This window comes from Hyla sarda, chromosome 4, assembly GCF_029499605.1.
Source record: "Hyla sarda isolate aHylSar1 chromosome 4, aHylSar1.hap1, whole genome shotgun sequence".
Taxonomy (NCBI): Eukaryota; Metazoa; Chordata; class Amphibia; order Anura; family Hylidae; genus Hyla; species Hyla sarda.
Genome location: NC_079192.1, coordinates 233080447 through 233107969, shown reverse-complemented (window position 1 = coordinate 233107969; position 27523 = coordinate 233080447). Strand labels below are relative to the sequence as shown.

The 27523-nt window shown below is 43.9% G+C and overlaps 1 protein-coding gene across 1 annotated transcript in view; it reads left to right on the top strand.

Annotated features, from left to right (window-relative positions):
* Positions 1-8142: 8142 nt before the first annotated feature.
* The window catches only part of LOC130369048 (tetraspanin-7-like), a 63248-nt gene continuing 43867 nt past the window's right edge, over positions 8143-27523 (top strand). Inside the window, exons 1-2 of the mRNA XM_056573740.1 lie at positions 8143-8243; positions 10654-10845. The gene's annotated coding sequence lies outside the window, so the exon portion shown is untranslated. The remainder of the gene's footprint in view (positions 8244-10653; positions 10846-27523) is intronic.

The following is a 27523-nucleotide window of genomic DNA, read 5'->3' as shown; positions in this document are numbered from 1 at the left end:
GCTGTGTCCTGATTGGCTGCATTGGGAAGGCGTGTCTTTAAAGGGGTACTCTAATGTTATTTTTATCTACATTTTGCAAAACGAAGGTCTATAAAATAAATGTGCATAGTTTTCTGTTATTCTACAACTAAACCTAAAATAATTTACATACACTTCAGGGCCGGCTCTACCATGGTACCTGGTAGGACCATTGGTCCCAGGCGGCACTTTTCAGGGGCGGCACTTTGCTGCCCTTTTTTTATTTTATTTTAACAAATGCCACCGCTGGCCCACTGTTCCAAATCGGCCTGAGCCTCTTAATAGTCAGCCGGCACCACAGTCTCTTTAATTCAGTGGGAGTCTGACTGCTGGGACCCCAATCAATCACATCAGTTGAAGTTGCTCTCCAGCTGTTGTAAAGCTACAACTCTCATCATGCCTGAGGAGCCACAGATTGGGGAACAGTGTCAGCTGAAAGGATCTGCAACTCCTCACTATATACCCCTGGCATATAGTGTCTCGTTCTACCTTGGTTTGTGTCACCTCATAACTGCAGAACTAACAAGTGACTACAGCTCTGATGGGACAGTCTGTAGAGTACACAATGATATCAGTGACCTGAGTGACGTCTTCTCTGTTATCTTTCCTTTTCTTCTCTTCTCCATCTGGTCCAGGCACCAGGACTTCTTCCAGCTCCATCTTCTCTGCAGAGTCTGACACCCGGACATCATTGGTTCCTTAATTTGTTAGCAGATCCTCATCCTCTGTATAAAAACAATAATCATTAAAATCCTGCTGTAAACGGTGCCACCAGAATATAATTCTGTCATACATCATGCCCCCGGAATATAACCCTACCAGAAACTGTGCCCCCTGTCACACACTGTACCTGTAATAATAATGCTGCCACACACTGTTTCTTCTCAGTTTAGCTGAATCCCACCCTTGCACTGTCCTTCTTCAGACCCCTCAGACCCCCTCCTCCAGACTCCTCCGTCCCCCTCCTGACCTCTAAGTCTTGCTTCAGGCACTTCATCCCAAACCCCTCCACCACCACTGACCAAAACATACCCCAGGCTTCTTCCCCGCCCTTGTCAGATCCCTTTTTCCTCCGTGCAGTCCCGGTATCTTCTCTCTGTCCCCCCGACAAATTCTGGTTTCAGGACCTTTCCACCCCGTCACAACAGCACCACCAGAGAGATGGACTCCTCCCCCAGGGACCAAAAGCTACTGGTTGGGAGCTCTCTGGCATGTCCCTAGCTGAGATTTTTTCAAATCTCGCGCCGCCCCCGGCCCACTCCGTCCTTGCTAAAAAGTATGCCACGGCTGCCGGCGTATTTATTGGCCGCCCATAGCGCACAGTTTTATCGTACCTGGGGTCTCAGGAAGCAGCTGGTGCAGGGGTCACGAGCTCCGTTTTTGCTGGCCGTTTCCCCCCGTGTTTCTGGCTGCATGGGCGGGTCCGGCACAGTCGCCTGGCTTGCTGTCCGCTGGGAGGAGGAAGTCTGGGCTGGAGGGGACGTCAGATGCCGGGTCACGTGACTGCAGAGCGCGAAGCTTAAGAGGAAATCCTTTAGCTTCACTCTGCCTCCTGTGTTCGTGCTGGATAGCCGTTCAAGCTGTATTGTGGACTTCAAGGAGGGGGTACATCCCTGAAGATGAGTTCTTCTGGTGAACATTCCAAGCGGGATCGCATGGATTTTCCCTGACTTCCATCCACGGTAGTTATCCTGGCTGATGGGTGAGTGTTGTTTATGTTTTAAAGTGGTATGCCCTTTTAGTTTGGCTTTTTTAATTTAGAATGATGTTTCTAAAAAAAAAAGTTAAGAACAGGGAATGCGCTATGTGCAGGTACCTTTTTTTTTCTATCATAATCCTTTTTAGTATGGGTATGTTGGGTATTTAATTTTTTTAAACCTGGTCTCTATTATATTTTCAACATTTTTAGCCTGTGTAGCCTGCATTAACATAATATTAGCTACTGAGACTCCATCCATTATTATGCAGATGCAAGAGATAATAAAAAGTCAGATTGAAGCCTCTTTAAAGAGTTTGTTGCAGGGGCCACCCCAACCCCTCAGCCGGTGGTCCTTTCTTCTGCTCCGTCTGTAGTAGAGGAGGAAAAAGGTCAGATTGTGGAAGTGAACTCTGGTTCAGGTACTATCTATTTTTTGGGGGGTTTCCTGAATTGATTTTTTTTCCCTTTGTCTCCCCTATACTGATAGGATTTTTCCTTTCTGTGCATCCCTACAGAGGATGGTTCTATGTCATTAGATGATGATTCCACAGGAAAACCCTTATTTTTGGTGGAGGACACTAACCAGTTAAAGGGGTACTCCAGTGGAAAACTTTATTTTTATTAACTGGTGCCAAAAAATTAAACAGATTTGTAAATTACTTCTATTAAAAAATCTTAATCCTTCCAGTACTTATTAGCTGCTGTATACTACAGACGGAATTCTTTTCTTTTTGGAACACATTGCTATCTGCTGACATAATGAGCACAGTGCTCTCTGCTGACATCTCTGCCCATTTTAGGAACTGTCCAGAGCAGCATATGTTTTCTATGGGGATTTTCTCGTACTCTGGACAGTTCTAAAAATGGACAGAGATGTCAGCATCACTGTGCCCGTGATGTCAGCAGAGAGCTCTGTGTTCCAAAAAGAAAATAATTTCCTCTGTAGTTTTCAGCAGCTAATAAGTACTGTCAGGATTAAGATTTTTAGAAGTAATTTACAAATCTGTTTAACTTTCTGGCACCAGTTGATTTAAAAAAAAAAAAAAAATCCCCTTTAACCCCCTTAAGTACCAGGCCCATTTTGTCCTTAAGGACCAGACCAATTTTATATTTGCATTTCCGTTTTTTCCTCCTCGCCTTCTAAAAATCAGAACTCTTTTATATTTCCATCCACAGACCCATATCAGGGCTTGTTTTTTATGTCACCAATTGTACTTTGTAATTACATTACTTATTTTACCATAAAATGTATGGCGCAACCAAACAAATATTATAATATTTATGTGGGAAAATTGAAAAGAAAACCGCAATTTAGCAAATTTTGGAAAATTTTGTTTTCACGCTGTACACTTTCCGGTACAATAGACATGTTTTCTTTATTCTGTAGGTCAATACGATTAAAATGATACCCATGTTATATGCTTTTCTATAATTGTACCGCTTATAAAAATCTCAAACTATTTAACAATATGTTTGAAATTGCCCTATTTTGACCACCTCTAACTTTCTCATTTTTCCGTATATGGGGCGGTATGAGGGCTCATTTTTTGCACCATGATCTGTAGTTTTTATCAGTACCACTTTTGCTTAGGTTTTACTTTTTATACATTTTTTATAAAAAATTTTTGGAATAAGATGTGACAAAAAAGCAGCAATTTTGGACTTTTTTTTTTTTTATTTAATTACGTTTATGCCGTTCATCGTACGGGATGATTAACAATATATTTTCATATTTCAGACTTTTACGCACGCGGCAATACCAAATATGTGTATAATTTAGTTTTTTATGCTTTTTTGGGGGTAAAATGGGGAAAACTGACATTTTACCTTTTTATTGGGGAGGGGATTTTTCACCTTTTTTTTTATTTTTTTTTACTTTATTTATTTTACACTTTAATAGTCCCCATAGCTGACTATTTATAGCAATCATTTGATTGCTAATACTGTTCAGTGCTATGCATAGGACATAGCACTGATCAGTATTATCGGTGATCTTCTGCTCTGGTCTGCTGGATCTCAGACCAGAGCAGAAGACCCCGGGAGACAGGTGAGGGGACCTCCGGCTGCCATGCTGTATAATCAGATCCCTGCGGCAGTGCTGCGGCCGATCCGATCATCCATTTAAAGTACCGCACTGCCGCAGATGCTGTGATCTGTATTGATCATGGCATCTGAGGGGTTAATGGCGGACATCCTGGCGATCACGGATGTCCACCATTACCGGCGGGTCCCTGGCTGCTGATAGCTGCCGGGACCTGCCACGCGCTCCGGTGCTCACGGTCATGGCGGAGTGTAAATGTACATGATGGTGCGTTAAGTACCACGGCACCATGACGTTCATTTATGTCCCTTGTCATTAAGGGGTTAATCAAGGCAGTCAGATCATCTGTGGGGATGGAAGAGACAAAGGAACAAAAATCTGTCCAGAGTTTTTCCTGTTCATAAGACTCTCTCAACTGATTTCCAGGGAATGGGAGTGCCCAGATAGTCATTTATACCAAGGGCCATTAAAAGAAAGTATCCCTTTGACCCTGCAGATTAAACATTTTGGGATAAGGTACCCAAGATTCATGTGGTTATTTCTAAAGTGACCAAAAAAGGGGCCTTACCCTTTAAGGACTTAGGTTCTCTTAAGGATCCAATGGACAGAAAGGTGGAAGGATTCCTTAAGAGAGCTTGGGAGTCAGCGGGGGCTACCCTAAAACCTAATATGCCTCAGTAGCCCGCTCCCTTATTTTGTGGATAGATCAGTTATCTGCCAACATTCAAAATTATGTCCCTAAAGAGGATCTATTAGCCTCCTTACCAGCCATTAGGAAGGCTGCGGCCTTTCTAGGGGATGCCTCCTCGGACGCTTTGAGATTGACTGCCAGGTCAGGGGCCCTAGTAAATTCAGCTAGAAGGACGTTATGGATTAAAAATTGGACGGGAGACAGTAATTGTAAATCAAAGCTCTGGGAAATTCCATGTGAGGTGGATCTTTTGTTTGGTTCAGTCCTGTCCGATCTTCTAGACAAGGCAGGGGACAGGAAGAAGGGATTCCCCTTTACTCAGACCTCTAAAAACCCTCGGCCCTTTCATTCTAGGGGGGGGGGGTACCAAAACAAAAGCTGCTAGAATTTTTTCCAGAGTGGGAAAAGATAGCTGGAAATTCTTGGGTTCCGCATACTATAAGGAACGGTCTTCGGTTGGAGTTCTCCAGCCTGCCACCCACTCGATTTCTCATCACCAATTGTCAGTCAGGGCTTGCAGGGCAGTCCTCTCTAGAAAGAGAAGTAAAGTCTCTTGTTCAAAAGGGTGCTCTAGTTCCAGTACCTCAGGAAGAGTTAGGTCAGGGGTTTTACTCCTCCCTCCCTCTTTTTTTTTTTTCAAAATCTTTTATTTCTTTTAAATATAAAATTTACAAAACTACAGTATACGATTCAGATATACATAACACCAATCAAAAAAAAAAAAAGGCCATATAGCCATGCTTGTACTTGTCTACATCCAAGAAGTATACCTACTCATTATTAATACCCCCCCCCCCACCCCACCTTCTGGCACACAGAGAGAGAGAGAGAGAGAGAGAAAAAAAAAAAAACTATTTAGATTCAAGTCTACCATATGGTCCAAATCTCCTCCCTCTTTCTAATAAAAAAAAACAAACGGATCCTACAGGCTAATTATAAACAAGTCAACAATCAATCTTCTCTCAAAGGACTGTTACATGGCATCGCTAGATTTGATGGACACTTACCTGCATGTCCCCATTCATCAGGACTACCAAAAGTATCTGAGGCTGGCGGTTTACATAGACTCTCATCTAATGTACTTTCAATTTCGAGCCCTCCCTTTTGGAATTGCAGTGGCCCTGAGAGTCTTCACCAAGATTTATATCAGAAATGGTGGCCCACATCAGAGAGGGGGAGTGTGTGTTTGTCCCTTATCTGGATGACTTCCTTCTGGTGGCCGAGTCAAAGGAGAAAATACTGTGTTTTCTAGACTACGCTTTTTAAAGTTCTCAAACTTGGTTGGTTGGTGAACTGGGAAAAGTCGTCTCCTTCTCCTACTCAACAAAGTGTTTTTGGGGATCCTGTTAGACTCCACACTTCAAAAATCTTTTTTACCTACCCAGAAAATTGTTAAACTTAAGTCCTTGGTTAGGGAAGTTTCTGAGTCTCCAAGAATTACTATTAGGAAATGGATGTCTTTGTTAGGGCTGTTTACTTCCGCCATCCTTTCAGTAACCTGGGCCCATTTTCACTCTAGGTCCCTTCATTTGGAGGTTTTGGATAAGTGGGACGGGTCCCAGGGGGGGGTTGGAGAAGGTTGTCCTTTTACCCCGGTCAGTGGTTTCTTCTCTAGGGTGGTGGTTGGGGGATTCTAATCTAGAGAGAGGTTTAGATTGGAAGATTATTTTGCCCTTGGTGGTTACTACGGATGCTAGTCGCCTGGGATGGGGGGGCCCATGTGGGGGATAGAGACCTTCAGGGTTCCTGGGACATGACAGTCAGGCATACTTCCTCTAACTACAAGTTGTTGTGCCTTGCGTTAGAGCCCTCTATTAAAAACCAGGATGTTAGGATACTTTCAGATAACATTACTGCTCTATCCATAATTAATAGGCAGGGTACAACTAGAAGTGATAGTCTAATGATATTATCTTTTTAGATCTTGTCGCTGGCTGAGTCTCACCGGTGAAATCCATCTCAGCTGTCCATTTGAAGGGAGAGCTAAACATCAATGCAGACTTCTTGAGCAGGCATCAAGTTCGGCAGGGAGAGTGGCAGTTAAACCCAGCAGTTTTTCAGAAAATGTCAGATCTGTGGGGCACTACTCAGGTGGACTTATTTGCCACCAGACAGAACAGGCAAGTTAAAAATGTTCTTTCCCTTTCCCCGTTAGATAGGCCTTTAGCAGTTGATGCCTTGTCCCATAAATGGGTATGAGATTTGGCTTATGCTTTTCCCCCACTTGTGCTCATACCTAGAGTCATCAAGAAGATCAGTGAGGACAGGGCGTGAGTGATTCTGATTGCCCCCTTCTGGCCCTGGAGGGCGTGGTTCTCCTGCCTAAGGACCATGTCAGTGTTGGACCCTTGGGTCCTTCCAGAAGTCCCAGACCTTCTGATTCAGGGTCCTCTACTACATCCAGAGGTGCGAAGCCTACACCTGACGGCCTGGTTTTTGAGAGGCTAATTCTAAAATCTAAGGGCCTCTCAGATGCTGTGATTGACACCCTTCATGCCAGCAGAAAGACTGTGACCAATAAGATCTACTACAGAATCTGGAGGAAGTTCTTTGAGGTAGTGGGCCTTTCTAATATAGACTTTGGCAAAAGTCTATATTAGAAAGGTCCTGGACTTTCTTCAAAAGGGCCTTGAGAAGGGCTTGAGGGTGGCCACTCTTAAAAGTTCAGGTGTCCTCCTTGGGAGCCCTCTTCAGTCATAAGATAGCTGACCACTTGTGGATTAGAAGATTTTTTAGATCTGTCAACAGGTTGCAGTTGTCAAGAAGCGTTAAGACCCCAGCTTGGGATCTTTCAGTGGTTCTTAATGCTTTGAGTGGACAGACTTTTGAGCCTTTGTCGGAGATTCCTCAGTCGGTTCTGACTCAGAAAACTGTCTTTTTAGTGGCTATTACAACACACAGGCGTGTAGGAGATCTTGGATGACAGAATTGTAATCAGTCCAGATCCTGCTTTTCTATCAAAAGTTGTATCTGCCTTCCATCTGTCTCAAGAAATTATTCTCCCCTCCTTTTGTGCCAACCCATCTAATGATACAGAGAGATCCTTTCATAACTTAATGTTATGGTGTGTTGGAATACATTGATAGGACAAAGGATTTTAGGAGGTCAGATAGACTTTTTGTTCAGTTTGCAGGGCCTAGCAAGGGAAATAGAGTTGCTAGGGATTCCCTCTCTAGGTGGATCTGTCAGGCTCTCTCTTCCCCTATTTATCTGCAGGGCTTTCTCTTCCAGATAATATAAGAGCTCACTCCACTAGGGCCATAGCCTCCTCCTATAGGCTATAGCCACCTCCCATAAACCACCGCTGTCTTAAAACAGCAGTGGCAAGAATTTAAAAAAATAAAATAAGTGTGGCATCCTGAGACCTGGGGTTATGGGCCAAAGCCCTGTTAGCCACCCCCTAACGATGCCCCTGGTGGTGGTGGGGGGTGTTAAAGGAAATCTGTCACCTGTACTAACCTGTCGGTACCGACAGAGTGCAGGTGATACTGATGACTCAGATACTCACCTTGTCCCGTTCTGTGGCGGGGATCTCAAGTAATTTGGGCCGTTCAGCTCTGGCCTGGATTGGGGAACAGGCAGAGCTTAGTGATGTCACTGCTGCTGTTCTCTAGCAGCGGGACCCAGCAGGGAGCAGCAGCAGTGACATCACTAAGCTCCGCTCATGCCCCAGCCGCTGCTACTCTCTGATGGGTCTCGCAGCAGCAGTGATATCACTAAGCTCCACCCGTGCCCCAAGTCGGGGGCCCGGAGCTAATGGCCAAGATTACCGGCGATCCCCGCCATGGGACAAGGTGAGTACCGTTGTCATCAGTGTCATCTGGCAGAACTGGAGGTGGGCCCGCTGGATGAATTTGATTATTCATGATCGCTGTTCATGTGAGCACTCAGTAGGCACAAGCGCTCACGTAACCAGTAACCATGAATATGCTATACACATGGGGAGTATGTGCAGACTGCAGGGTACATAGAAGTGGATATTCGAAGGGACACCGCAACAGACTGAAGGTACGCATTTAACTCACTGACCCCCGCATCGGTCTCCTGGACACCCACACTATAACTCGGTGTATTGGGTTTAGTGTGGGTAAACAAGATGACCGTTTTCCTTTTAAAGCAGTTGTGGAACTTGTAGTACGCTTGTTATTTTACTTTAGACTTGACTTGTCTTATGCTGAAGCTGACTAAAGACTTAGACTGAGGGTCAGTTCACACATGCTAGTAGAATCATAGTATGCTCCAATAGAGAGATATCAAGGGAATCTTTTTGCAAATAACAGGAATTTCACAGTGGCAAAATAAACATTTTAAAACCAAACATTCAATAGTCTTTTAATAAAAACACTGAGTATAAGTATAAACACTAAATATTTATGTGACCTCAATTTCTCTATGTGAGGTCAACAATCAAAATCCACCAATGTCAGGAAGCAGCCCTGGAAAAAGTTTATTATGGACCTCTGATAAAAAAAGAGGAACCAATAATTGAGTACCCTAGTCCCAATGCATTTCACCCGTAATATTCTATAGGGGGATCCTCATGGGACACAAATCTGGGATTAGACCAATACTTTACAGGCAAATATTGAATTGAAACGGACCATGGTTAGGTCACTCACTGCACCCTGCAAGGAGATAGATGTCAGCTGCACATCTATCCAACCATCCTTGCGGGGCACAGTAAATGGCCTAACCATAGGACATGGTTTTTACTTTCTCTTATTGTGACCTTTTCTTTAACAATTATGTTATCAATCCTTTCTTTTTGTTTATGGATGTAATCTACTGTTTGAATTGTCTGCCGACATGCAGTGTTGGTTCCCACTAATGTGGTGAATATATATCGCAACGGGGCAGTAGTTATATCTTAGAGATTGTTGCATCTTAGAGATCATCGTATCTTTATTTATATCCATATTATGTGTGTTTGGCATATCTAATCATATTATGGATATATAGCAAATTCAATATTTTTGCATGTAAAGTATTGGTGTCTAATCCTGGATTTGTGTCCCTGAGGATCCCGTAAAGAATATTATGGGTGAAACGCGTTGGGACTAGGATACTCAATTATTGGTTCCTCTTTCTTATCAGAGGTCCATAATAAATTTTTCCGGGGCTGATTCCTGATTGTGCAACAAAATGGAAGAAAAAATGCCATTTTGTAACTTTTGTGGGCTTCCGTTTCTACGCAGTACAGTTTTCGGTAAAAATAACACCTTATCTTTATTCTGTAGGTCCATACGATTAAAATTATACCCTACTTATATAGGTTTTATTTAGTATTACTTTGATAAAAAAATCATAAATACATGTAGAAAAATTTATATGTTTAAAATTGTCCTCTGTATTTTTCCACATACGAGGCTGTATGGGGGCAAAATTTTTGCGCCGTGAAGTTTTTATTGGTACCATTTTTGTTTTGATCGCTTTTTATTCATTTTTATATGGTCTAAAAAGTGACCAAAAATACGCTATTATGGACTTTGGAATTTTTTTGCGCGTACGCCATTGACTGTGCGGTTTAATTAATATATTTTTATAGTTCTGACAGCGGAGAACTTGTGGAAGACCCTGATAATCAGGAGGAAAATATTTTTATGGATTCAGATCCATCTTACTATGACCCCTCCCTGATTCACCATCCCAGATCGGGAGAATGGCTTCCTACCACCTATGGTGGCAAAATTACTCTCTGTTAGGGTCAATAAGGGCTTAAACAAAGCCGCTCAAAGCGGAGTGTCCGGGAACAACACTCCCACACAACTCATCCCTCACTCCTGAGCTTGATCCTGTTTTGACAAAGTTTCTGATGAAAACTGGCAAAACCCCCCAAAAAAGGGAGTTTCCGTGCCTGTCAGGATAAACTCCTGGATCTCCTGGGTCCCCTTACTATAATATTCGATCTTGCTGAGGAATCCTCCTCCTCCAATAGACCCATTAACACCGAGGTCCTACTGGGATGGGCACCACGTGCTGTCTGCTTTTTTGGGAATGCAAATTCAGCACTGTCCACGCTCAATTCTTCTAAAAATAGACCCCCAACTCACTAAGCTTGCCTCAAATGACTCTGAAAAACCTACAGAAGGCATGCTTTTTGGGGAAGATTTCATACATCACATGGGAAAATATGTCAGCCTTTTTTCCTTGATTAATAAGGCCCAAACTTCCCTTTAAAAAGGTGTTTTCTCAATGTGTTTTTAGTCGGGCCGGGAAAGGAAGGAGCCGCTTCCCCAGCCCATCCCTTGCATCCAGAAATGCATCTAGAGGCTCCTATCAATACAACCAACCCTATACGGGTCCACCATCCATCCCTCCACCCTTCTTCCCATATCGTGCCAGACCCTGGTGCGCCAGAGGACAACGGAGGAGTTCCCCGTTCAAGAACATCTTCAGGTTAGTCCCCCTACTTATTCCATTAGGCAGAAGAGTCATACATATTTTTTGAAAAATTGGACTATGATTACTTCTGACTCATGGATTCTAAATACTGTACCAGGTTTCCTAATAGAATTTGTCTCTCAACCTATCCAAATTTCCCTTCCACATCTCATTCAATTTTCAATATCAAATAAAATTCTAATCAATTCAGAGGTAGAGGATCTTATCACAAAGAAAGCTATAATACTTGTCCCTGTAAATTGCCCAGGTTTTCTCAGCAATCTATTCCTGGTAAAAAAAAGAAAGACTGAGGTCACAGACCCATTATCAGTCTAAGACTACTCAACAACTTTGTTGTGTACAGACACTTCTAGATGGAAGGCATCCATCTCTTAAGAGATATTCTAATAAAAGACGATTGGTTAATCAAGATAGACCTAAAGGATGCTTATTTGACTATTCTAATCCATCCTTCTTCCCAAATACAGTGGTCCCTCAACATACGATGGTAATTCGTTCCAAACGAGCCATCGTTTGTCGAATCCATCGTATGTTGAGGGATTCGTGCAATGTAAAGTATAGGAAGCTGTACTCACCTGTCCCCGCCGCTCGAGATGGTGTCCCCGCCGCTCCCAATGGTAACCCAGGCCTCTGCTGGGCTCTCCGCTGTCTTCTCCGGTCCTCTGCTGTCTTCTCCGGTCCTCTTCTGTCTTCCGCAAGGCTTTACTGGGCCTGCGTAGCGACGTCATTATGCCGCTGCGTACGCCATTCCTATTGGATGACGTGCGCAGCAGCGTATTGACGTCATCGGAGAGGGCCAAGAAGACACCGGAAGACCAGCGCTGGACCCGGAGGGCACCCCGGAGCATCGTGGAGGGGTAAGTAATACTTACCGCACCACACGGGGAACATTAAGCTGCTATCCGGCAGCAGCTTAAGCATTTGGCGCTGCCGGATAGCACTTAATGCGATGGCCCCGACTTAAAAAAGTATCGTATGTCGATGCTGACATCGACATGCAATGGCCTCTGATAGGCCATCGTATGTCGATTTCATCATATGTCGGGGCCATCGTAGGTCGGGGGGTCACTGTATTTCTTCAGTTTCTATGAAACAATCAGAAATGGCAGTTCACCTGCCTTCCATTCGGCCTATCTTCGGCTCCATGGTGTTTCACCAAGCTTCTAAAGCCAATTGTCACCCTACTCAGAAGTCGAGGAGTCCGTCTTATCATTTATCTAGACTACATTCTCCTTATTGCACAATCAATATCCCTTCTCTCACACCTGTCTCTTCTAACCAACCTGGGTTTCCTCATCAACCACAAAAAATCCGTTCTTCAACCTTCTCAAGAGGTGGAATTCCTGGGGTTTTTGATCAACACACAATCAATCACTTTGAGTCTCCCCCCCCCCCCCCCCCCCCCAGGAGATTAAAAACTATATGGAAAGAGATTCGCTAAATTCTTCACAAGGATCTTATTTCTCTGAGAACTATAGCTCGGATTGTAGGACTTCTTTCAGCTTCCATTTAAGCTGTCTTTCCGGCTCCTCTTCATTATCGAGCCTTAATTTAATTTAAGCTATAGCTCACGGAGCAAATCCATCACATTGTGGATCTCCTACGCATTAGTCGATCTAGACTAGTGTCCGGTCCTGATTTTACCTGGTCAGCTCCGGCTCAAGCTGACGTCACACGCCATCTACACGAGGCAAGCTCCATCTACCCAGCGTGTAGTCTCCGGCTTCCAAGTCCAGCGGTGAGGAGATCCAGGGGCGGCCATACCATATGTGCAGCCGGTTCAGCTGCACAGGGGCCCTAGTGTGTGAGGGGGCCCGCTGCCCATTGAAAGGGCAGAGGGCCCCCTCACACAACACACACTGAGCAGCAGCGCTGCACCGCCGCTGCTCACAGTCAGGGCCAGGGCCGCCATCGGGGGGTACAACCCCTACTCCTCTAAGGGGCCCGGAGCTTCAGGGGGCCCGCCGGCCCTGTGCTTTTTTTTTTTCTCTCTTGTCAGTGAGTGACTGTGTCTGTCACTCACTGACCGCTGGGGGCCGCCACTGTGCACTGCTCATTGACTGACTACATACAGTCTGAGTCAGCCAATCAGTCAGACTACAGTAGCGTGCCCCGCACATACCTCCATGGCGAGCATCTGCAGGGCCCCCTTCCCCGTCTTATGTCAGCCTCCCTTGTCGGAAACAAAAGAAAACAAAAAGTTTACTGACAGCACTGCTCCTGCCCGGCTTCCTCCCGCCCCGGCGCCGCTCTGAGCTGTACACAGTATACAGAGCAGGCCGTGACCCCTGCCTTGACGACATCACTCACGGATGCCTGGCCTGTGGAGAAGATAGGACGTGACCCGTTGGACATGGTGTGTATCTCTGCTTTTGTACACCAGTGTTTACAAATCAGTGTGCCTCCAGCTGTTGCAAAACTATAACTTCCAGCATGCCTGGACAGCTAGAGACTGTCCGGGAATGCTGGGAGTTGTAGTTTTGGACCACCTGGAGAGACACTGTTTTGAAAACACTGCGTTAGTCAGTATTTTCCAACCTGGGCACTTCCAGCTGTTGCACAACTACAACTCCCAGCATTCCCCTGACAGTCTTTGGCTGTCCAGGCATGCTGGGAGTTATAGTTCTTCAACAGCTGGAGGCACTCAGGTTTGATAGGTAGGTCCTTAGTCCATTGTTTTCCAACCTGGGTGCCTCCAGCTGTTACAAAACTACAACTCCCAGCAGAATCCTGGACAGTCTTTAGCTGTCCAGGCATGCTTGGAGTTATAGCTTTGCAACAGTTGGAGGCACTCAGGTTTGGTAGGTAGGTCCTTAGTCCAGTGTTTCCCATCCTGGGTGCCTCCAGCTGTTGAAAAACGATAACTCCCAGCTTAAGACTGTCCGGGCATACTGGGAGTTGTAGTTTTGCAACAGCTGGAGGCAGCCAGGTTGGGAAACATTGTCTCTCCAACTGTTGCAAAACTACAACTCCCAGCATGCTCGGACAGTCTTAAGCTGGAAGTTAGAGTTTTGCAAAAGAAGGTGGCATTTTGGTGGGTAGTTGGGCCCTTAGTCCAGTGTTTCCCAACCTGAGTGCCTCCAGCTGTTGCAAAACTACAACTCCTAGCATGCCCAAACAGCCAAAGCCTGTTTGGAAAACACTGGACTAAGGGCCTACCGACCAAATGTTACGTGGCCACCCACCTACCAACCAAACATATGCCTGCCTACCTACCAACCAAACATATTACCTACCTAGCAAACACTTTTCCTGCCTACCTAACAAACGTATAACCTACCTACCTAGCGGCAAACCTTTTACTTGCCTTCCTACCAACTGAACTTACTACCTGCCTAAATAACTTGCAAACTTACTACTTGCCTACCTACTTAGAGAATGTTCTACCTACCTAATTTACTACTTGCAAACGTACTACCTGCTTACCTAGCAAACATATTACCTGGGGGGGGGGGGGGGGCCAGGCTTATTCTTTGCACAGGGGCCCTCTGTTGTCTGTGTCCGCCCCTGAGGAGATCGATACCATCAGCGCTTGGTCTCCTGACAAATCTTCCATCGGCGCTTGCTAGCGCACGGCCTCCCGGCGAATTCACCATCGGCGCCTGCCAGTGCCACCAGCCTGGGACGACCACTACCGCATAACACCTGGACCTTGAGAGTTAAAGCCACAGTACCATCTAAGACCGCTGACTGTTATCTAGGCACGGGAGCTGACAGAGCCACATCATCCAGGACCGGTAACAGAGTATCCACTTTGATTTATAATTGCCACACAAAAGGACATTTATACTATATCTTCACAATACCCTAAAGACGTTATATGAATTCGTCTACATAGAGCTATTTTATATGCCAGTGATATTTTTTAATATTTTTTAATATTTTTACATTTTAAGATCGTTTAATCTTGTACATCTTGTACATCTAATTTTGTACATCTATTATATGTGGGTTTTTTTTCTCACAAGGGCCCTGTGAGGAGTAATGCACTATACATTTTAAATAAATAACCATTGAATTATTATTGGAGTACGACCCAGTTATCTATTGTCTATTCAATCAAATCACACTACCTTGGAAGGTCCGGGCAATATTTTTCTATACATATCTGCTTACAGATCAGCCTGGAATATTTGGCTTCATTGGTGCTCTCAACAGGATCTGGATCCCTTACAAACATCTATCTCTAACATATAACATTTTCTTTCGGCATCTTTCGATGCTGGTAAAGCCCATAGAACAATCAACTTATATCGTTCTGCTGTATCTGCCAGACACTCTTATTGACTTCATTCCAATATGCAAACACCCTCTTGTATGCAGACTTTTAACCCCTTTAAGGGCCCGGGTTTTTCAGTTTTTGCATTTTCGTTTTTTCCTCCTTACCTTGCATTTTCGTTTTTTCCTCCTTACCTTTAAAAAAAATCATAGCTCTTTCAATTTTGCACCTAAATATCCATATGATGGCTTATTTTTTATGCCACCAAATCTACTTTGTAATGACGTCAGTCATTTTACCCAAAAATCTACAGCGAAACGGAAAAAAAAATTGTTTCTACACAGTACATTTTTTGGTAAAAATGACACCTTCTCTTTATTCTGTAGGTCCATACGATAAAAATGATACCCTACTTATGTAGGTTTGATTTTGTCGGACTTCTGGAAAAAATCATAACTACATGCAGGAAAATTTATACGTTTCAAATTGTCATCTTTTGACCCCTATAACTTTTTTTTTTTTCCGCATATGTGGCGGTATGAGGGCTCACTTTTTGCGCCGTGATCTGAAGTTTTTAGCTGTACCATTTTTCCATTGATAGGACTTATTGATCACTTTAAATTTTTTTTCATGATATAAAATGACCAAAAATGCACTATTTTGGACTTTGGAATTTTTTACGCGTACGCCATTGACCATGCGGTTTAATTAACGATATATTTTTATAATTCGGACATTTCAGCACACGACGATACCACATATGTTTATTTTTATTTACACTTTTTTTTTATGGGAAAAGGGGGGTGATTCAAACTTTTATTAGGGAAGGTGTTAAATGATCTTCACTTTTTTTTCACTTTTTATTTTTTTTGCAGTGTTATAGGTCCCATAGGGAGCTATAACACTGCACACACTGATCTTTTACATTGATCAGTGGTTTCTCATAGGAAACCACTGATCGATGATTCTGCCGCTTGACTGCTCATGCCTGGATCTCAGGCACTGAGCAGTCATTCGGCGATCGGACAGCATGGAGGCCGGTAGGGATCCTCCGGCTGTCATGTAAGCTGTTCGGGAATGCCACGATTTCGCCGCGGCAATCCCGAACAGCTCCCTGAGCTGACCGGCATGGTTTTACTTTCACTTTAGATGCGGCGTTCAACTTTGAACATCGCGTCTAAAGGGTTAATAGCGCGCGGCTCCGCATTATAGAACGGGAGCGGACTCAGGACGTACCGGTACGTCCTGGGTCCTTAACAGGTTAAAAGGCAAATGTTTCCGACATCCTCCATTACCTAAATACAATTCAACTTGGGACGTCAATCTCATTCTTAATCTTATCTTATCCTGGGAAGATAATTATTCATTATCTTTAAACTTACTTTCATTCAAACTCGTGGTTCTTCTTTGTCTTATATCTGTCAAACGTGTTTCTGACGTCAGAGCCTTAGATATATCTAGAAAACAATACTCACCTGAAGGAGTTATCTTTACAGTTTATCGTCGTACTAAAACTAATCTTCATTTTGTATTTACCCTGCATTTCCTCATCAACACAAACTTTGTCTAGTACGTTGTCTACGTTCTTATGAGTCTAGGACGGAATGTTTCTAAGATCTACTAAGATCTTCTTCCCAACTCCTTATTTCCTTTTGCAAACCTCACAATCCTGTTTCTTCCAACACTCTCTAGCCCGCTGGGTAAAATTGACTATGGAAATGGCTGGTATTGACATCTCTACCTTTGGCGCTCATTCTACCATAGGAGCTGTATACACTAAATTATTTCAATCTGGTGCTACCGTTTCGGATATTTTGTTTGTAACGTCACCATTCACATAAAAGTTTGCCTCATCACTGAACAAAATCTTCTGCGTAAACTGAGGGTCCTGTTCCAATTTTTGTTTTGCCCATTCTGCAGCACCTGAAACTATGGATACTGGAAGCCTGTGCTAGCATTTCTCCTGCGGTGTTGCTCTCAGTGTGTGAAGAGTGGGAGAAGAGGGTTTCATTGACAATCCAACACAATGTGCAGCACATTGAATACATTTTATAAATAGTCAGCAACTTGTAAATAACTCATGAAAGAATAAAGTTATGTTAAAACCAAGCACATCATTGTTTTTCTTGTGAAATTCACAATAAGCTTGATGTGTCACATGACCCTCTTCCTATTGAAAAAACAAAAGTTGGATTCAAAATGGCCGACTTCAAAATGGCCACCATGGTCACCACCCATCTTGAAAAGTTTCCCCCCTCACATATACTAATGTGCCACAAACAGGAAGTTAATATAAGCAGCCATTCCTATTTTATTAAGGTGTATCCATATAAATGGCCCACCCTGTAGAATTGGTGGCGCAAAAAATAAGCCATCATATGGATTTTTAGGTGCAAAATTGAAAGAGTTATAATTTTTAAAAAGGTGAGGAGGAAAAAACAAAGTGCAAAATCGGAAAAACCCGTGGTCCATAAGGGGTTAAAGATTTTTTTATTTTTTTTTTAGTATAAGTATGTTTAAAACCTATTTTGACCATCTATATACTTTCAAATGTTTTCATATAAGAGGCTGTATTAGGGCTTATTTTTTGGGCCATGATCTGTAGTTTGTATGGGTCTGCATACGTGACTTTAACCCCTTCCCCCAGATGTCATATATAAACGCCGGGTTGTGCAGTGCGTTCGCGCATCCCGACGTTTATAAATGACATTCAGTTAACCCGGCGATGCGCAGCATCGCACGGGTTAACTGGCAGAAGTCCCGCTGTTTTCAGCAGGGGACAACTTCTGCTTCACCCCCCAGGACCATCCATTGATGGTCCTGGTCAGCGATCACTGTGATTGGTCCCTGTGGACCAATCACAGTGATCTGTGGTGAAAGTTCAGATCCCCCGCACTGCCCGCCCCTGGAAGTCGGGCAGAACGGGGGACGATGGCTGCGGGGGCTCGCGGGGACCTGCAGCATAGGGGGGGGAACAGGAGGGGACTAGCGGCGGGACCGAGGAGCAGCGGCGGGACCGAGGAGCAGCGGCGGGACCGACGAGCAGCGACGGGTAAGTATGTGGTCCTCAGAGGCAGCAGTGAAGATCTTCACTGCTGCTTCTAGGAGTCTAAAAACTACAACTCCCAGCATGCCTAGACAGCCTTTGGCTGTCTGGGCATGCTGGGAGTTGTAGTTTTGCAACATCTGGAGGGCCCCAGTTTGGAGACCATTGTATAATGGTCTCCAATCTATGCTCTTCCAGCTGTTGCAAAACTACAACTCCCAGCATGCACTGACTGTCCAGGCATGCTGGGAGTTTTAGTTCAGAAACATCTGGCCCTTCAGATGTTGCCGAACTACAACTCCCAGCATGCCCTTCAGCTGTCTGGGCATGCTGAGAGTTGTAGTTTTGCAACATCTGGAGGGCCCCAGTTTGGAGACCATTGTATAATGGTCTCCAATCTATGCTCTTCCAGCTGTTGCAAAACTACAACTCCCAGCATGCACTGACTGTCCAGGCATGCTGGGAGTTTTAGTTCAGCAACATCTGGCCCTTCAGATGTTGCCGAACTACAACTCCCAGCATGCCCTTCAGCTGTCTGGGCATGCTGGGAGTTGTAGTTTTGCAACAACTGGAGACACACTGGTTGGGAAACATTGTTTCTAACTCAGTGTTTCCTAACCTGTGTGCATTCAGCTGTTGCAAAACTATAACTCCCAGCATGCACTAACAGACCATGCATGCTGGGAGTTGTGGTTTTGCAACAGCTGAATGGGCCAGATGTTGCTGAACATGTGCACCCCCCCCCCCCCCCCGTGAATGTACAGGGTACATTCACATGGGCGAGGCTTTTACAGTGGGTTTCTCGCTGCAAGTTTGAGATGCAGCAAATTTTGCGCTGGGAAACTCGCTGTAATCCCCCGCCCATGTGACTGTACCCTAAAAACACTACACTACACTACACTAACACAAAATAAAATAAAAAGTTAAAAACACTACATATACACATACCCCTACACAGCCCCCCTCACCCAATAAGAACGTCCGGTACACCACTGTTTCCAAAGCAGAGCCTCCAGCTGTTGAAAAACAACAACTCCCAGTATTGCCGGACAGCCGTTGACTATCCACGCATGCTGGGAGTTTTGCAACAGCTGGAGGCACCCTGTTTGGGAATCACTGGCGTAGAATACCCCTATGTCCACCCCTATGCAAATCCCTAATTTAGGCCTCAAATGCACATGGCGCTCTCACTTTGGAGCCCTGTCGTATTTCAAGACAACAGTTTAGGGTCACATATGGGGTATCGCCGTACTCGGGAGAAATTGCCTTACAAGGTTTGGGGGGTATTTTCTTCTTTAACCCTTCATGAAAAGGAAATGTTGGGGTCTACACCAAAATGTTAGTGTAAAATGTTTTAATTTTTTACACTAACATGCTGATGTTGCCCTATACTTTACATTTTCTCAAGAGGTAAAAGGGAAAAAAGCCCCCAAAATTTGTAATGCAATTTCTCCCGACTATGGAGATACCCCATATGTGGGCACAAAGTGCTCTGGGGGGCAGAACAAGGCCCAGAAGGGAGAGTGCACCATGTACATTTGAGGTGATTTGCACAGGGGTGGCTGATTGTTACAGCGGTTTTGACAAACGCAAAAAAACAAAACCCCACATGTGACCCCATTTCGGAAATGACACCCCTCACGGAATGTAATGAGGGGTGCAGTGAGAATTTACCCCCCACAGGTGTCTGACGGATCTTTGGAACAGTGGTCCGTGAAAATGAAAACTTGTACAGCCCACTATTCCAAAGATCTGTCAGACACCAGTGGGGGGGCAAATGCTCACTGCACCCCTTGTTACGCTCCTCAAGGGGTCTAGTTTCCAAAATGGTATGCCATGTGGGGGTTATTTTGCTGTCCTGGCACCATAGGGGCTTCCTAAATGCGACATGCCCCCCGAGCAAAATTTGCTCTCAAAAAGCCAAATATGACTCCTTCTCTTCTGAGCATTGTAGTTCGCCCATAGTGCACTTCAGGTCAACTTATGGGGTACCTCCATACTCAGAAGAGATGGGGTTAAAATTTTTGGGGGGTATTTTCTGCTATTAACCCTTGGAAAAATGTGAAATTTGGGGGGAAACACACATTTTAGTGAAAATTATTTTTTTTTTACATATGCAAAAGTCGTGAAACACCTGTGGGGTAATAAGGCTCACTTTATTCCTTGTTACGTTCCACAAGGGCTCTAGTTTCCAAAATTGTATGCCTTTTTTTTTTTTTTTTTGTTCTGGCACCTTAGGGGCTTCCTAAATGCGACATGCTCCCCGAGCAAAATTTGCTCTCAAAAAGCCAAATATGACTCCTTCTCTTCTGAGCATTGTAGTTCGCCCGTAGTATACTTCAGGTCCACTTATGGGGTACCTGCATACTCAGAAGAGAAGGGGTTACAAATATTGTTGGGTATTTCCTGCTATTAACCCTTGGAAAAATGTGAAATTTGGGGGGAAACACACATTTTAGTGAAAATTTATTTTTTTTTTTACATATGCAAAAGTCGTGAAACACCTGTGGGGTAATAAGGCTCACTTTATTCCTTGTTATGTTCCCCAAGGGGTCTAGTTTCCAAAATGGTATGCCATGTGAGGGTTTTTTGCTGTTATGGCACCATAGGGGCTTCCTAAATGCAACATGCCCCCCAAAAACCATTTCAGAAAAACGTACTCTCCAAAATCCCCTTGTCGCTCTTTCCCTTCTGAGCCCTCTACTGCGCCCGCCGAACACTTTACATAGACATATGAGGTATTTGCTTACTCGAGAGAAATTGGGCTACAAATATAAGTATACATTTTCTCCTTTTACCCCTTGTAAAAATAAAAAAATTGGGTCTACAAGAACATGCGAGTGTAAAAAATGAAGATTGTGAATTTTCTCCTTCACTTTGCTTCTATTCCTGTGAAACACAAAGGGTTAAAATGATGACTGAATGTCATTTTGAATACTTTGGGGGGTGCAGTTTTTATAATGGGGTCTTTCGTGGGGTATTTCTAATATCCAGACCCTTCAAATCCACTTCAAACCTGAACTGGTCCCTGAAAAATAGTGAGTTTGAAAATTTTGTGAAAAATTGGAAAATTGCTGCGGAACTTTGAAGCCCTCTGGTGTCTTCCAAAAGTAAAAACTCATCAATTTTGTGATGCAAACATAAAGTAGACATATTGTATATGTGAATACATTTTTTTTTTTATTTGTAATATACATTTTCCTTACAAGCAGAGAGCTTCAAAGTTAGAAAAATGCTAAATTTTCAAATTTTTCATAAAATTTTTGGATTTTTCACAAGGAAAGGGTGCAAGTTACCACAAAAATTTACCACCATGTTAAAGTAGAATATGTCACGAAAAAACAATCTCGGAATCAGAATAATAACTAAAAGCATTCCAGAGTTATTAATGTTTAAAGTGACAGTGATCAGATGTGCACAAAATGCTCTGGTCCTTAAGGCCAAAATGGGCTTGGCCCTGAAGGGGTTAATTTCTTTAAATTTTTTTTCATGTGATGTGACAAAAGCAGCAATTTTAGATTTTTTTTTTATGTTTACGCTGCTCACCGTACAGGATCATTAACATTTTGATAGTTCTGACATTTATGCAAGTGCTGATACCAAATATGTTTATTAATTTTCTTTTTTACACTATTTGAGGTAAAATTGGTAAAGGGGCCATTTAAATTTTTATTGGGGGAGGGGCTTTCACATTTTTATAAAAACCTTTTACTTTATTTTTTTTTTTTACATTTATTTATAGCAATCAGACTGCTAATACTGTTCAGTGCTATGCATAGGCAGGTGAGGGGACCTCCATCCGCCATCTTGGATGATCAGATCATCTATAGGAACGCCCGCACTTAATGGTGGACATCGGCGTGATCGCTGATGTCTGCCATAACTGGCGGGTCCCTGGCTCCAGTGCTCGCATCATATACAGGATGTAAATGTACATCCTGGTGCATTAGGTACTAGAACATACATTTACGTCCTGTGTCGGTAAGGGGGAAAAGATAGGTATGCTGAGCTCTGGTTGCTATGTGCAACAAAGACAGTGTTACTATTGGACAATTCTTGAATGTCTCCCTTAGTGTGTCTGAGTCAGGACAAAGAACCTCATTTCCCTGTCCTTTAATATGTTGAGTGCAAGGGATTAGATAGGGAGAGACCTCTTTATCTGTCTCTATGATTTCTAGTTTGAGCCTTGGGTGAATTCTTCTCCAAATCAAGTCTCTGAAACTTTAATATGTACATTAAAAAAACATTGCTGTGGGGCAGATTTGCTCTTGCACCAAAATTCTGGTCTGCACAAAAAATTGGCTCATATGATTCGCACCTCATGTCACATGTGTTTTAGACACTGACAGACAGTGTCTGGACAAGGGGCATGGCTTTAAATGTGATACTCTTGCTTTAAAGGGAACCAATCATCAGATTTTACCCTATATAACGCTTGGCAAAGCGTGTTATAGGGTAAAAATCTTTATTTTCACCATTCCCGGGGGACGCGCCTGCCCCCAGGGATGGTGAAGATATGAAGTTATAAACTAGTCACTGCCGCTGCCGTAAGTAGTCACCTGGGCGGGAGCTCTTCTCATCTACTCCCGTTCTTCGGCCGGCAGCGACGCCCCCTCCGCTTGATTGACGGGCTGCGTCATCGCTCTGCTCCGTCTGTTCAATGAGCGGAACAATGACGCGGCCCATCAATCAATCAAGCGGAGGGGGCGTCGCTCCCGGCCGAAGAACGGGAGTAGATGAGAAGAGCTCCCCGCCCAGATGACTACTTACGGCAGCGGCAGTGACTAGTTTATAACTTCATATCTTCACCATCCCTGGGGGCAGGAGCATCCCCCGGGAATGGTGAAAATAAAGATTTTATCCTATATAACGCTTTGCCAAGCGTTATATAGGGTAAAATCTGATGATTGGTTCCCTTTAAATTCAGGCACAAAATGATGCTGATGATATGATAAGCCATACAATATTCAAAACTTGGATTACAGTCTAAGCGAGTGACAGATTTATCATTTGGCCTCAGCCACTCAGGTAGATTTGATGCATTTGCAGACTGCCTAGTCTGTGTGATATTGCATACAAAGATGAAAATCATAAATCTCCCCAAGTGATCCCAGTCTTATGCTATCATTTGGGACAAATAATACCTAATATCGCACTTTACAAAACCACGCATTTCAGGCCGCACATGTTCTCAGATGTGCAGTTTAGCCTCCAATCCTTACACACACGGGACTGAGATCGGGTAGCCCTCTGTGTCTGCTCATAGCAGATCTGCAGCGTATTTCCTGCAGTGTGAAATATGCTGCAGATGCCGTATGCATGACCCTACTCTTAAGCCCTATTGTGGGTAGAAGACCATTAGAACTAATGGTAAATCTATTTGTGCAAAGTGGTGAAGCACATTCCAGATCAGAACAGTATTTTTTTTTTTATGGATCAGGTGGGAAAAGCTGGTGAGTCTTCCAGCCAACTTTACTCTTCTAGAAAACCTCGGGTCCGGACAGTTACATTGATTCAGACCAGCGATTTGCCCGCGATCCAGGCCATTCGGTGACCCGATCGCCCAGAAAATAAGAATGATCGTAGCTGTCAGACAGCTCAGACCATCCTAAAGGATAGGAGCGAGGTGGCAGTGTTGCCACCCCCTCCTATCCCCTGCCATTGGTCGGTCAGACTGACCACCAATGGCAGGAGGGGGGCAGGGGGGTTAGAGTTAATTTCCCTCGCTCTGGCCACCGATCGGAAGTCTGGGCAGAGCGGGGGGGGGGGGGGGGGGGGGGGGGGGGAGACACGGGCGGCGAGAGGGGGGGGGAAACATGGCCTGCTCACCCAAACCAGTGGAGTCGGCATCCCGGAGCAGCGGCAGCCGGAAAGTGCGGCGGAGAAGGCTGCAGTGAAGATCGCGGTAAGTGATCTTCTCTGTGGCCTTCTAAAATCTGCAAAACTACAACACCCAGCATGCCACCACAGCCAAAGGCTGTCTGGGCATGCTGGGAGTTGTAGTTTTGCAACATCTGGAGTGTCAGTTTGGAGACCACTGTGTAGTGGTCTCTAAACTGTGGTCCTCCAGATGTTGCAAAACTACAACTTTCAGCATGGACTGACTGGGCATGCTGGGAGTTGTAGTTTTGCAACATCTGAAGAGGCACAGTTTGGAGACCACTATAAGGTGGTCTCTAAACTGTAGCCCTCCAGATGTTGCAAAATTACAATTCCCAGCATGGCCCTTCATATGTTGCAGAACTACAACTCCCAGCATGCCTCGACAGTCTGGGCATGCTTGGAATTGTAGTTTTGCAACATCTGGAGGGCTACAGTTTGGAGACCACTACTTTGCGGTCTCCAAACTGTTCTTCCCCAGTTGTTGCATAACTACAATTCCCAGCATGCCCAAACTGTCCAGGCATGCTGGGAGTTTTAGTTCTGCAACATCTGAAGGGCCAGATATTGCAGAACTACACGCCCAGCATCCCTGACTGTCTGGCCATGCTGGGAATTGTAGTTTTGCAACAGCTGTAGGCACACTGGTTGGGAAACACTGAGCTAGAGTCTGTTTCATAACTCTGATTCCAACACGTGTGCCTCCAGCTGTTGCAAAACTACAACTCTCAGAATGCACTGACAGACCATACATGCTGGGAGTTGTAGTTTTGCAACAGCTGGAGGCACATTGGTTGGAATCACTGAGCTAGAGTCTGTTTTCTAACTCAGTGGTTCCCCACCAGTGTGCCTAGAGCTGTTGTAAGTGCACCCACAGAGCACTTTACATACACATTTGAGGTATTTCCTTAAGAGAAATGGGGTTACAAATTTTGTGGGGCATTTTCTCCTATTACTCCTTGTGAAAATAAAAAGTTTTGGGTAACACCAGCATTTCAGTGTTAAAAAATAAAAATTTTCATTTTCACGTCCCACTTTAACGAAAGTTCGTCAATCACCTGTGGGGTGTTAAGGCTCACTGTACCCCTTGTTACGTTCCTTGAGGGGTGTAGTTTCCAAAATAGTATGCATTGTGGGTATTTTGTTCTGTTCTGGTACCATAGGGCCTTCCTAAATGCCACATGCCCCCCAAAAACCATTTCAGCAAAATTTGCTTTCCTAAAGCCAAATGTGACTCCTTCTCTTCTGAGCATTGTAGTTCGCCCGCAGAGCATTTTATGCCCTAACATGGGGTATTTCCCTACTCAGAAGAGATGGGATTACAAATTTTGGGGGGCATTTTCTCCCATAACCCTTTGTAAAAATTGTAAATTTGGGGGGGAAATGCACTTTAGTGAAAAAAAAATTTCTCATTTACATATCCGACTTTAATGAAAAGTCGGCAAACACCTGTGGGGTGTTAAGGCTCATTGGACCCCTTGTTACGTGCCTTGAGGGTTGTAGTTTCCAAAATAGTATGCCATGTGTTTTTTTTTTTTTTTTTTTTTGCTGTTATGGCACATAGGGGCTTCCTAAATGTGAAATGCCGCTCAAAAACCATTTCAGAAAAATTCACTCTCCAAAATCCCATTGTTGCTCCTTCCCTTCTGTGCCCTCCGAACACTTGACATACACATATGAGGCATTTCCTTACTCAAGAGAAATTGGGTTACAAATTTTGGGGGGCTTTTTCTCCTATTACCCCTTGTAAAAATTCTAACACTGGGTCTACAAGAACATGCGAGTGTAAAAAATGAAGATGTCACGAAAAAACAATCTCTGAATCAGAATGAAAAGTAAAAAGCATCCCAGAGTTATTAATGTTTAAAGTGATAGTGGTCAGATGTGCAAAAAATTCTCCCGTCCCTAGGGTTATAATGGGCTCCGTCCCCAAGGAGTTAAGGTAGCTGCTGTCAGATGCACCGGCCACCCTCAGAGGTCTTATAGAATCCATGCCTCAATGGGTCAGAGCTGTTATTAAGTGCATGAGGTAGGAACATATACCGATCAGCCATGACCTTAAAAACAACCCCCTTAAATGGTGTATGTAAAATCTCACAAATGAAAGAGGCATTTTTGTTGCAATTCTTTATTTGAATAATATAAATCACAATGTTCCCCTAAAACCTTAAAAAAAGGCACGCTGCAATTGCAAAAATGTATACAAACGCTACAAAGCAGATGTACACCTTTTATAAGACTTGGGCAAATAAAGCATTATGGCTTCACATGTTCAAGACAAGGAGAGTCAATGCAGTTACAGTCTGTAAGTGGTTACCAATCATTTCAACCGTTTTAAAAGAAAATGATCATCCATGTCAGAGGAACAGACCACCACACTAGGAAGAACGTATAGAGATTTGCAAGTCTCCAACCTATTAAAGTTAGTACCATATATATATATATATATAATTCTACATTTGTTTATTGGAATAAGGCAAAAGAGACCCATAAGGGAAAATTAATTTTAAATGCAACTCGTGGTCGCACATACAGTGGTTTATACATCATGTATTTACAGAGTACCAACACAAATTGCAATACAGTTCTCACATGTGCATCTTTTATAGGTGAGGCACATTGAAACAAGTGGCAAGCCTGAAATATCACGCAATTCATTGTAAAAGCATATTCCGTCAGTGCAGCATAAACTGCTACATGTATGGACACTAACTACCAGGTCAGACTTTACCCTTACCCCCCCCCCCCCCCCCCTTTGCCAGCTTTAGATTAGGTGCAATTATTGCTCATTACTTAAATTGACACTTAGTGACAACCTTTTAAAGGGGTACTCCGCCCCTAGACATCTTATCCCCTATAAAAAGATCTCGGCTGTGACACCCCAGACATCCGGTGCACGCCCCCTCCCATAGACTTGCATTGAGGGGGCGTGGCCATGATGTCACGAGCCTCCGGCGCTCCAGAGCTGCACCTGGGAGAGTGCAGCAGGGAGATCGTGGGGGGGTGTATCCTTTGGATAGGGGATAAGATGTCTAGGGGCGGAGTACCCCTTTAAGTCCTACGTTTGACCTGTCAGAGTTAATAATATATCGCATATCGCCTGATTTGTCAATCTGTCGAGTACAACTATAATTTGCCCGATAAATTAGGAAAACCAATTATTTATGACCCGACAAGGAATCTGCTTTGAGATTAGTGCCAAGAGTTGAGTTGGCATTTCTGCTTAGACTTCATCTGTTCATATGAATTGGAATGGATTGAAAATATGTGGAATTTCAGTAAGTATTGTGTATTCTGGATGTCATAAAACTGATCATATAAATAATACTCAGAACTGACTTTCAGCTTTAAGCCAAGGCTTTAGGAGATAAAGATGTAGCATGTAGTCAGAAAAGGAGACATAGGTAGGAGACTCATTTCTACCAGATACCAGCTTCTTGTTAGGTATTTTGTTAAATATATATAGTTTCAACTGAAAGGAAATGTGTTAAACTGATGCAACTAAAGCTGCGCCCACTGCACAGCTT